Source organism: Numida meleagris, chromosome 20, assembly GCF_002078875.1.
Source record: "Numida meleagris isolate 19003 breed g44 Domestic line chromosome 20, NumMel1.0, whole genome shotgun sequence".
Lineage (NCBI taxonomy): Eukaryota > Metazoa > Chordata > Aves > Galliformes > Numididae > Numida > Numida meleagris.
Genome location: NC_034428.1, coordinates 4,163,052 through 4,175,812, shown reverse-complemented (window position 1 = coordinate 4,175,812; position 12,761 = coordinate 4,163,052). Strand labels below are relative to the sequence as shown.

The following is a 12,761-nucleotide window of genomic DNA, read 5'->3' as shown; positions in this document are numbered from 1 at the left end:
CGTAGTGATGGTCTGGTCTCCACCCGTGACATTCCTAAAATCTATATCTCTGCCATTTGTGTTTGTGCACTGTAGTGGTTTACCACACAAAAGGTCTGGGATCCTCCTTGTCTGTTACTGCTTGGACAGTGTATCCGAGTCAAGTCACGTTCGGAGCTGTCTCCTGCTCTTCTCATCCCTCTCTTTCATGTCACTCAACCCCTGCGCATTTCCCACTCTGATTTAATCCAATTCACTCTGCTCTTGTGGGTCTCCTGACACACGTGGCACTGTTTTCCTGTCATGGCTACCTGTGCCTGAGAGAACCTTTATCACCTTACGGCTGATGCAACTTCATTTGCAGCTCGGGGTTTCAGGATTCCTCAGAGGGTCCCAGAGTTTGGTGCTCTGTGCTCTGAAAGCTGCTGCTGGCAGGATAGTGGGGGGCCCAGTATGCGCCTTGGTGCAGCCCCACCTGTACTAGCAGAGCTGCCTCTAATAACAGCAGGTAATGCCCTCCAGGCAGATACCATCATCTCTTCCCTAACGTAGCATGTCTTCTTGTTAGCGTGCTGCAAGGAAGAATCCACTGTACACAAAACATCTGGAGACGGTGAGCACTCTGGCCCTGTCGTGCTACCAGTCCCCCCTACCCAAGCAGATTCTCCTAGCGTACTGCACGTCTCTCCCCTCTCTCGCATTATTTCCGTAGTGTCTTTTCTTGGCACTAGATGGTGCCAAGAACCCTCGTGCAGTTGCAGTCAGTATAAGGCCTTTGCTTGCTTTGTGCCTCAATGAGAAGATGCCTCTGGCTTGGTACGCAGGCTTTTCAGGAACTGTTTTTCGCCTAGTCCCCCAGGGGCTGTTTCCCAGCTCTGCCTCTCAGTGACTGTGCTTGCAGGCCCTTGTGTTTCCAGCAATCAAGGAAGAGATCTATGAAGTGGAAAAATGTCACAGAGATGAGCTGGTATGAGAGGAGGGAGGGGAAGATGGTCTTCTGGGTTGCAGGCAGAATTTTCAGGCTGCGCAATTCCTATCTTCTCTGGAATTTACGTTTTCCTTCTGGTTTTTAATTTAAAGAGTATAATTTTTAGTAAGAGGAAGGAGACTGCAAAGGCTGTCCAGGCACAGGTACACAGTGAGCTCAGCCCTGCGCAGCTCTCTGCCCTTCAGGCCTCACCTGAAGCAGCTGCTTATGGAGTAGTTCTGTTCAGCAATGTGGCTGCGTACCTACTTCCATTGGTGTGCCTTGGCTCTGCTTTACCACCTACAGTTCTCTCCCAAGCAGAGGATTCTTGCGTGCATACAATTATTTTTGCTGTCGGAACCATTATCCTCTAAGACAACCTGAAATCAGCAAATTCACTCTACCCATGTTCATAGAAAAACTGAACACAATGCAGAGTCCCATTAATGCTGATCAACTCCAGAGTCTTCCTTTTGAGAGAGAGATATCCTTAATTATTTCTGTTAAACCATTAAGCACTGCAGCTAATTTAAGGTGCTGAGAATTGAAGCAAGTAGTGCATCTAGGGCTGACACCTGGCTTTGTATGTCAACTCCTCTCCAGTTCTCAAAAGCAACTCCTCCAGAACTGTAGAACTCTGTAACTCATCAATTTCTGGTGCATGTGATTCTCCATATGGGACTTCCAAGCTGGTTGTCAATAATTCCTGGCTGCTGGAGTACAGCCTTTTTCCAGATCATTTGAAATCAGTAAGTACAGCAAGTTTGATTTTTATCCCTGTATTCGCTCTGTGACAGACCTAATTTACCCTGCTTTTGTAGAGCAAATGTGCGCAGGGCTGGCAGATGTATACATCATGGTGTACTGTGGCAGCCCTTTTAAAAGTAAGATCATTGCATTCCTACGTCAGGTAAATACTTTCCCCGGCCTTGCTCTCTTGCTCTGCTTACGTTATTATTACTATTTATTTTCTGCTTATCGTGTTTCTTTTCTTACTCCCTTCTCCCCAGCCCCCTGGCCAATCTTCCTCTCCTATCCTCTTGCCTTGTCCCCAGGTGACTGCCCGTTCAGGCCACCAGCAGTCGCATCCTCTTGACATCATCCCATCAGCAAACTGTGGCTGTGCCACGTTAGCGTGCATGATATGTTGTGACAAACTACAACTGGGAAGGGAAGCAGGGGCACCGAGTACCCCCCGAGGCCTTCAGAGAGTCGCAGGGAATGAGAGGGAGAAGCTGTTTTCTTAGCGAGGATGTGCCCAGATCCAGCTGTTCTGGGGGATGTTAGATCCAGCTGTCAGCTGAAATATTTAAAGGGGATCTTTTCTGTGCTTGCAATAAATATTGCTTCTTCATTGCATCTCGCTTCCACTTCCCACTGTTACACTCACCCGGTGTTCTTTGCATTCCCGAATTTAGCAAGTGCTCTGGAGACTTTTGAAGGGAAGGAGTCTCTTCTCTCTGGTGAGCACACAGTGTTGGAAGCAGGAAGCTGAACAAGGCTGTTGGGGCCAGCTGTGCATTTCAAGCCCTGTAAGTAGACGGTCCTGAAGAAAACAGTGGGACTGATTCAAACCCCCAGTATGCAGGAAGAGGAATTTGGCAACTGGGATCTGTTCAGGGGAGGGTCCTTGCTGCAGTGGGACCTGGCCTTCCCCAGGTAGCTCCACCAAGCAAGATAGGTGACACATGCGTTACTTCTGTGTCAGGCAGTTGTCATAAATCTGCTTTATTTACACTGTGGCAGTGACAAAAGATGCTGGAATTGGGTGTGCTAGGTGTGCTGTGCAGGAGCAGAGTGAGGGAGCTGGCGCTAGAAAAAGCAGAAGTTAAAATACATAAGGCAAGCACGACAGAAAATTAATGCTTGAAAAGAGCTGGCTGAAAAACATTAGTGACTGTGTTTCTGCATCTATCTTTTGTCTTTCCCCACCCTTTCACTCCTAGAATATGGGCCAATGTTTAGCTGAAAGTACAAAACCCATATTCTTTACTAATCGTTCAAAAAAAACATGGAGTTATTTCCCTAAATCTCTCATTTTTGGAGGCAGAATAAATACGGAACCAGTCTAAAAATGGACCCCCATGATTTCTTTGAATGAGCTTCCACAGCCACCTCGTAATGAGAGCAGTGGTGAACTGCTGAGGACTCCTTTGTGGTACCCTTCCATCAGCTGCTCTAATACCTTTTTGATTATCTCAGTGGACACAGATATAAATGCTGTGCCTTGGATCCTTCCCTTGCAAGCTATCTCCATATTTTTTTTGCATTTTCTTTTTAAAATAAAAATGACTGCTGATGTTTATGCCCCTGTAATACATTATGTATTATTTTGTTTTAAGCGCTGCCTTTTGCATCCTGACAGTAACAATAAAATGTGAGTATGGGATTCCTAATACAGACAGACTAATGTTTCCACTGCTAGCCTTCCCTATCTCTTCTTTTTTTCTTTCTGCTCTCTAAGCACTTTTCTAAAGGCTCCTTTTATATTCCTAATAAAATTAGAGCGAAATACATCGATTTACTGGAAAAGCAGGTATGATGTGTTTTTTTTTTTTCCCCTTGGTCATAGCATTTTCTTCACCCCCCACCTTAAAAACGCTGGTGAATATTCCATATCAAAGACCTCCAATTTCTTCTTGGGGTTTTTTAATCAGATCCCTAATGAATGGTTTTTTTTTTTTCCCCTAGCTTTGCTTGAGAACAGTTTGCTTGTTGCCCCCACTACAGACTGTTTTGTCTATACTGATCTGAGGTAATTCTCTTTCATTAATGCATTTTAGTCATATCTCCAAACACCAGTAAGTGGCCAGTCTGCAGATACTGGGAAATGATCTGGATGCCACCTTCTTACTCCATCTATAGATCTTGTAATCCATATCCTGATGCCTGACTTCTGTTTTAGTGTTATGGATCCTGCCTTGCCCCACTTCTTCGGTCATCTCTTACATCCAGGTGAGCCAGCTGAGGGGTTGGTCCTGTTGTGGTCGTGCAGCTGAATCTCGTGGCTGTTAGGCTGTGCATTGTGTTCTGTATCTCCTGTTGAGGTTTAGGCTGATCCCATTTTTTGGAGCTCTCTGATGGCAGGCTGCATGTAGTTACAATAAGGGGAGGTGACGATCGAAGCCCATCCAGTTTGTTCGTACTCTGCACCACTAGAAAGCTTTCAGAACCCGTCACTGCGCTTTGGGGATTTTAAATTTCCGAGATATTCACTTAGTTATGGAATAGGCTGAAATCTGTCATGCTGATTTAATGAGAGAGTAGGAGAGGGAGGAGACAGACACACAAAAAAAGCAATTTTCCTTGTAACAGTTGTGTTAAAATATTGATACAGATGCACAGTGGAAAAACTTAACGAGTTGTTAGTGTTAGAAATAATGCCAGCATTAGACATCTCTTGTGTGCGGAGTTTCCAAGATGGTGTTCAGCATTTCTGGGAAGAAGATCTCGTGGGAAAAGCGAGTTTTCTGTGCCTGGGTCAGAGCAGTGACACTTCAGTCTGCTGTCCTCTCCCAGGGCCTGTCCTGCTCTTAACCACAGAAGGGTAGCGCTGATGGGAGCCGTAGTATGGTTAAGACCTGACTGTTTTTACCAAAAGCTTAGGAGTGAGGTTAGGTGATAAATGTTCCTCAGTGCCCTTTCTGCTGCATCTCTTACCAAGGTTGTATGTTGAGTTCAGAATCAAGATCTTGTGGTTAAGGCAGTATGCTGGCACATGCACTTACCCAGTCTTGATTCCAAACTCTGCTGCAAGCTTTGTGGCACATCGCTTATTCTGAGCGTTACATTTACAAAATGCATTTTTTTCTTTTCTGCAAGTAAAACCCTTAGGTTCTGCAGTCAGAACACAACAGAATGGGAAATGTCTTCCTCGTGTGCTTGTATTGTATTTGGTGCTGTGATTACTGAGTCTAGGTGAAGAATTTGGCTTCTGACAGCCAGCTACCATTGTTGCTGGGTCCCTTACGGAACGGAGGGCTCTTAGACCTTTCAGATGATGACTTTTCCTCAGAGCTATGAGGTCACTGGAATTCTACATCTCTGCTTTACCAAAGAGATAATGTAATGCGGATGTATGCAGCAGTAAGTCTTGTTCATGAAGTCTTTTCCAATGGTGTGTTCTTAGAACCAGTGCAGGAGCCCAATACTCACTCCTGGAAAATTCCCCGAATTAATCCATTCTGCAGGGCATAAACCAAGTCAAACTGGGTTTGCTGGGCTCTGTAAATGCAGATCTCTATCCATCGGAGACTCAGCTGAGACCACTAAATCTGAGCATTCCTTTTAAGATGAAAATGAGAAAGGAATTAATTTTAATGAGTGATGTTTTTGCTGCCGCTTGCCCTGTTGTGTGCGGCCCCTGTGTGCGCATTGTGATCTGCCATCATGTCAGTGCTCCATGATCAAACCCCTTCCGAGAGGGGATACTTTACATGGATTTCTGTGTCAATTCCAGTCCCTGAAGAACGTTGCCAATCCATTAAGAGCCTGGCAGGCTGTACTGGGAAATGCTAGCATGAGCAGAGAAGAGAGGCTAGCCTGAGAATAAGGAGGCAGGGAAGAGGAAGAGAAGATTAATCTGAGCAGAAATTCTACATCAGAAAAAGAATTTCAGGGCTTGCACTTCACAAAGCACTGTTCACCTTTCTGAAGGGCTTAGCAAGAAGACTTCGTGGTTGAAGAGATTTTCCTGAAGACTGTAGTGCCATTCTGTACTGCAGTTTGCTCTGCATTCCTGATTCTTGCTTGCCGGCACTGGATATTTTAGAGATCTGTATGCAAATTATGTATGTGTTGGGGCTGTGGTCATTTGACAGTCTGCTTCAAATGAAATGCTCGAGCGCTCTTAACTCTTTGAAGAGCTGGCCTTTACTCATACTGAAGGCAGTATGACTTTGCGTTGGATTCAGTGAAGTATCGGTTCCTGTTCTTGGTTAGAAACAAAAGGTAAAAGATGATTCTTGTGGTCAGTGTGTATCTGTAGAAAGCAAAGAGTCAGAAAAGCCTTCTACCACGGTATCTATTGCTGCCCCCTGTGGGCTTCTGACCAAGAACTGGACTGAGAGCAACCAGAACTGTTGTGTCGTGTAGCTTAAGTAGTCTGACACCCATAAGGGATATGGCTCTTAAGTGGAAAGGACAGCCCTTTCCACTGGGAGCAATGCCAGGGCAGGAGTGTGTGCTGTGCTGAAGAAGGAAGCGGGGTGAGTGTCTCCTCCCGTGGGCTGCCTGGTACTTGGAACCAAGGCTGGAACCAGACAGAGGTGGATTGCACAGCACAGCGCGTGGAGGGCTCGCTCCAGGTTCCTGTCAATAGCAAATAAATTCCTCTCACGTTTGAAATGAATTGGTGGAGGAGGAAGGGAAGCAGCTTCTAATATATATCACTTATCTGTAGATAGATGAGCACGCAGCCTCCTATGTCCCTTATGTTAAGGCTTTAGCCTGAAATTTTCCTCACCCCTTCCCCAGTACGATAAAGGCTTCTGTCTTCCACGGCATCTGATTGTCTACGCTGAAGGGAGAGAGAGCTCCATTGAAAACCCTACCTACCGTGCCATTAAGTGATCTGAAGTAAATGAATGGCACCAAGTGCCTGGCTTCAGGAGCTTTGCTGAGGGACGAGGACGGGTGATGGTTTCCAGCTTCCTCACCTTTGCACTGCTTTGAGTGAGAGCTGCGCAGGGTGCCTGCCATACTGCGTCTTGCTCGTGGGTAGAACCCCTAGTGTTTTTCCATTTGCTTTGCTGGCACTGCGTTTATGAAAGGAGCTGGGGCGTCCTCTTCTACCAGACCGACCAGCCGCTATGAACGCCGCTTCCCACCAGACTCTTAATGAGAATGCTTGAGTAATTGTGAGTGGTGTTGCCACCTGGGATGGCAGTGTGAGTGACCCAGCGCTGCTGGGTGGGAAGGAGCTGTGGGTTCTTGGCGGAGGCTGATAGATGGGGTTCCTTTCTGGCGGGGACCCTGCCCGTGTCCCGTGCCTGCGGGCTGCTCTCTCTCTGCCAGCTTCCCCTCGGAGCACCAAAGTGCACCCACAAACCGCACGCCCGGAGTGCTCCATTCACGTTTGCCTGCCTTCAAATCCCAGTTTGCAAGGTCCCTGAAGCAGGCTCTGAGAGCAATCAAAGCCGCTGCAGTGCAATTTCCGATGGAGAATTTCCTTCCTATTTCTGAGTGTGTGTGTGTGCGTGTGTGTATTTACGTGTTTCAAAAAAAAAAAAAAAAACATTTTGGTTTTGTGCACTAAGCACTTTTGAGGGCGATATGGGGCCCTATAATACGGAGGTTTATAACCTCCTTAGCTAATGCTCCCTGACACTCTGTTTTGATATCATTACTACATTATACTCACAATTTTTGAGTGAAAAAATACAGTACTTAGAAAGTCGAAATTCATAAATAAATTCATGTCAAACCGCACTTAATATTGATTTTGTTAGTGTTCAGATTCAATAATAAGGTACTGCGTGCATGAATATTTAAATATAATCATCATTTCTGCATCTCCTAATGGCCTCTGCTCTTCTACACTCAATTTAAACACAATTTAAAAACTATAATGTATTGAAAAATACTAGGATTTAGCAATAAATCACCATTGGGATACTCCAAGCCTTTTATAGGATGGCTCAATATCTGCTTCTCAAGGGACAGCACAATTAGATTCATGTTTTTAAACTTCTCAATTATCCATATACCATAATTTTATGTGAAAGTTTGTTTCTCTTCCACCTCCCTCTACCCCTCCTCCCCCTCCTCACCCCCACCAGATTCTCTCCCAGTAGGAAGCAGAGAAATCGCTAAGTGTTCTCTTAGCTGGGTTAGTATAGTAAAAAGGAGTCAAAGGTCACAGTCCTCAAACTGAATTAAATCCAGAGGCTGTCAGGGAAAGCAGAACGCTGACTCACTTAATCACATTATTTGGGGAAAAATCTAGGGGGAGGAAAGAGATAAAATGACTCAAAATGAACTCGGCAAGGAGGAAGCGGAGTTTTTATATTTATTTAAAAAGCAATATTCGTCTTTATCAAATAGACGCAGGATGGTTCGATGAGGATGGAGCTGACTGGACATTTGCGCAGTCGCAGGCGGGGAGCTCTGGCAAGCAGATTTCTCCTTAGCAGGATCAGTGAGAGGAGGGGAGGATGCGGTGCCCTCGGTTCCTCGTGCCAGGCTGGGTTGTTTGGTGGGGGGGGGTCTTTCTGTAGCGCTGGTCTCTAACCCACCTGAATCCCAGCCCTCTGAGGTAGGTCGTTCTCCTTGTCCTCACTTTGCAGATGGGGAAACTGAGGCACTGGTGGGTGAAGTCATTACGGCAGAGCCACGGTGGCATTGCTGGGAGCCGGTCTTGGGGTTTCTAATGCCGGATCCCGTGCCCAAACTATGTGGCCATTTTCTTCCTCCCGTCCTGAGTGACTCTGACGGGCAGGGAGGTAAAAACGCTCAGGCATCAGAATCTGAAGTAACAGCACTAATGTGTTACAAGAGCCACAGAACTGGATGCCGTTGGTACGCTATTGACTCCGCTGTCACTGGGGTGGACCGCCAGTTTGGTGGAGCGTGTTTCGATCAGGTGTGAGGAGATGGCCGGCGGACCAGCAGAGGTTTGGCAATCTGTTGTCTAATGAAGAGGATGTAGTTGTGTCACGGGGCGTGCTGGCTGCGGAGAGCGTCCCTGCGATGCTGTGTGAAGCAGAGCACTGTACGGGACTGGGAGCTGCAGCTGGCAATTGATCAAAGCATGGCACGAGTAACGCTGTGTGCCCTGGTGGCGGAGGGAGGGCAGAGGTTTGTTGAGATGGGCAGACACTGCCTACCTTTAATTGCTATACTAGTGCCCAGGACTCCTCCATCCCATATTAATGTGACTCCTTTAGTTCATATTTCACCTTAATTAATTAGGATGTTTTCTATAGAAGTTTCCAGTGTTGCATCAAAACTAGTTTATTCTCCATGGGGAAGTGTCAGCTTCCGCAGCATCAGGGTCACAAACAAAACTGTGAAGTCCTGTAAGTGGATAAAATGGAAGTAATGAATGGTAGGTAAGGCTAACTGGGATGTCATGCAACCATTCTGCACGCCAAGCCACTGTGATTTGAAAAGTTTGCTCATTCATTTAAGGGAAGGAAGGAAGAAATTCCTTCCCTTGCTAGGCAGGAGCCACTTTCACCTCTTCTCCAGCAGTGCTTTTACATGTCCTGCCTGCGCATAGATCCTGCATAGCCACATGTGATACAGCAGCAGGAATTTCCTGCCCTGCCTAATGTGGTTCTTTCCTTTTTATTTCTTATTTTTCTGTGTCAGCTAAATACTTTATGCCGCTCACGTTTTAAGCCCATGGTTCTGTTTCCAGGACCACCCTCTCACTATGGTAGATGGAGGGGGGCAAGCTTAGCGCTCACATCTTTGTTCTTCCAAACCACCAGGCAGCTGGGCCGCCATCCCTGTTGGCACGTTTGCCTGGAGGATGGTCGCTGTGGGAGCTGGAGGGCAGGCTTCTGGAAAGAGTGGCTTTTGGAGGAGGGTTGGGAGAAACCCTCACCCGAGAACGGTGCAGGGCGGCTGTGCCTTGCAGGTGGCACGTGGCATTGTGGCCCTGCGTTGTGTGATGGCCAAGCCAGGGCAGAAGGGGTGGAGAAGCTGCCTGTTGTCCCATGTCAGGGATGCGTGTGGGCGCAGGGGTCAGCTGAGTACTCCTGACTACCAGCTGAACATAGCTTAAAACAAGTGTGCACAGTGAGAAGCCACTGGTATCTGTGGACTGTCCCAACAGATGTCACCAACAGATCTGTGCTGATTGCTGGGGTTGGTGTTTTGGCAGTGACGGAGGCAGATGGCACGTTGCTAATAAGCAGTGAGCACTGCTGGCACAGGGCACTGAGGAGCGTGTGGTGGGACTGCAGAACCGCCCATGTTTGGCCATCTTTGTCCTCTCCACGTTTGTTCCTTCTCTTGCTGCACGAAGTCTAAATTTCTTCATCTCCTCCCCGAATCTTTGGTCTCTTTCCAGCTTCTTGTACTGGCCCCACACTCTTCCATCTCATTTCTGTCTGCTGCTTCTCCCCTTTTTGTTCTTATTTGATGCTTAGGCCTTTGCCTGGAATATTTTTGGCTACCAGCTGCCGGTTACCGCTGGCATCCCCTCCATGGGTGTACCTCACTGGATCGTGTTCAGGAGAGGGAGTGAGGACCAAGGCCACTTCTACAGGAGAGCAGAGGTGACGCTAAGCCTAAGAAAAGGGCTGCGGATCACCTGGGATGTGTGGCTAACCCAAGGAGACATTCTGGCGCGGTTGCTTTGCTGGTACTTCTTTGTCCATGCATTCTCAGGTACTAGATTACACTGGACATAAATTCCTCTTAGGGAGGGAGATTCCTTTCCTGCACAAAGTGACTCAAGCTCAGTACCTCCACCTTCATTTGGGGAAACCACAGGGCCTTGCAGCATGTGTTGAGCAGTGCAGAACCTGCAGTGACACGCTTCGACTGTGTGCCCAGCAGCCAGAGACCACTGTGACAGCCTGCGGTGCTGCCTTCTGCCATTTTCTTGTTGGATCTGTCTGAGAGCTGCAGCTCTCCTTGCTGTTGGAATTTCTGGAGGAGGGAAATAGCCTGACTTTCTTTCAGAGCCTGATGATGATAGCCAAAAATCCAGAGTGAGGTGCAGCTATGGGGAATCTGTTTGTTAAGGGGAGAAACCTCTTGGTCTCTGTAAAAGCCAGCTCTTCATTAGCCCTGAAAGCGTCTATTTTCCAAAAAAGGAAAGGGCAAAAAAGCCCTGAACACTGATTCTTTGAAAGCTGTGAAACTTAGAACAGGTGTGAGCACAGGCAGCTGCAGGGGCGCTGTGTGCAGATATTCCTGCTAATGCCTCCTTAGAACTTAATCTCTGAAGCCATCTGCTTATGGTGAGCACATGTCTCTGAGGAGGGGGGAGCGTGAGCAAACCCAGCAGCCCCTCAACTTCTTCCTCTGTAGCCTGAGTAAGAAATGTGAACGGCAGGGTAAGCTTGGCTTGTGTGCCAGGAGGCCTTCTTCCTAGCTTTTGTAAGGGAGGAAAACATCGGTGTCAGCTCTGCTACTGCAGGGTGATTACTGTTGAATCCCAGAGATCAGAATCTGGCTCGTGACTGAACCAAACCAACACACGGGTTTTGGAACTGCTATCAGCAGAAACCTTTCTCCCTACAAATATGTGGGACTGATGTTTCTTATTCGGGATCTCAGTCTAAATAAGATGAGCTAGAATCTCCAATGGAATGCCCAACTTGCATTACTCTGATTTTTCCGGTCTGCACTCGCTGGGAAATGAAGTCCTTTAGGATGTCATCTTTAGTGCAGCTATCCTGGTAAACTCTAGCGGAGCCTCCAACACTTATTTCTGAGTAAATCAATTCTCTTTCTCATGCCTTTTTTCCTCCTCCAGTTTCTTTGCTTTTTGACAGTGGGGGGAGGCAGCCCCTGCTCCAGGGTCAGTGATTGTTATTCAGTGCAAGGATCACAGGTGCTGCTGTGCCAGTAGGTGAATCAAACCTACCTGCTGCCCCTTGCCACGCTGCTTGCTCTTTACCTGCTGAAACTTGCTTGCTGAGACTGAAGTGTTCTCAGCCACTGACCTATTAATGAAAAGCTGGTTCATCAACTTAGACAAAAAGGAAAGGCAGCAATGTTAGCCACTGTTGCCCTGCAACTGCAGTGTGGTGACAGGAATGGGTCATACTTCAGCCCATGACTGAAGGGTCCCCAGCTTCAGAGAGACATTCAGGGACTTCCTCTGCATTTGGGGCTGGCCATAAAAAATTGATCATCCTTTGTTACAGCTTCACTTCTGTCACTTTCCATCCCAGAGTCTGTTTTTTACGGAAAACAAGCTACATTCATCAAAAATGACAGAACACAGACTTAATGTAATCATGTATGGGAACATGAATTGCAAATGCAGAACACAAGCACTAAAATGTATTTTCCATTACTGCCACAAAATGAAATAATCATGAACATTTTCCCCAAGAATAAGAACACATGTAGAGTACACTGACACCTTAAAATCTGCTTCCGTGCGCTGGCCTCAGGTACAGGTAAACTTGGTGACCGCTAGCAGTGAAGAGATCTGTGACTATGAGAAGAAGTGGCTCTCTTATAATCCTCACCATGGAAACTTCTTGTGGTTATTAGTTACAGCAGCTTCTGCCATCTCATTTGGGTGACCTTCTGGTCACTGCTGATTGTTGGAGATCTCGTGGTACTCTTAAGCATAACTGAGCAGAGACGCTGGAAAAATAGACAGTGCTTTAGAGCTCCTCAGTTCTAGCTTCTGCTCTAGCTGCTGTAGGATCACCTGCTGATCAGCTTGAATAAGCCGCCTTGCCCCTACCTGGCTCTCAGGCATTAGTTGCAAAAATGCAGAAATGACTATTTAAAAAAAAAATCTGTTACTAACCCATGTAGTTGGTGCAGGACATTATGTTAATCAAATTCTTCTTTTCCCTTGCAGCTTCACTGGACCACAGTTTTGTTGTGCTCTGAACTTCTGCTGTATTGCACTCAGCATGTGGCTGCATTTCACAAGGCGGGTAAAGTTACACCTGTATTTCTATATGTTTTTTTTTTCTAGTATAAAAATTGATTTAGTATTTGAAATAATGTAAGGAACTTGATTGCTTCTGTTGATCAAGATCTCAGGAGAGAGAGAAGGATGATATAACTGGGAATAACCAATCTGTAAACTAAATTAAATCCAGTACTTGTTCAGTTACTTAGATTATATTAAACACATGCAAGTTCTCATCTAGCCTGTACTTGCCAC

The 12,761-nt window shown here is 46.6% G+C and overlaps 1 long non-coding RNA gene across 1 annotated transcript in view; it reads left to right on the top strand.

The window, feature by feature from the left end:
* LOC110408616 overlaps window positions 1–12,529 on the top strand; it is a 37,994-nt gene extending 25,465 nt beyond the window's left edge. Inside the window, exon 3 of the long non-coding RNA XR_002444459.1 lies at window positions 12,450–12,529. This is a non-coding gene — a long non-coding RNA (uncharacterized LOC110408616). The remainder of the gene's footprint in view (window positions 1–12,449) is intronic.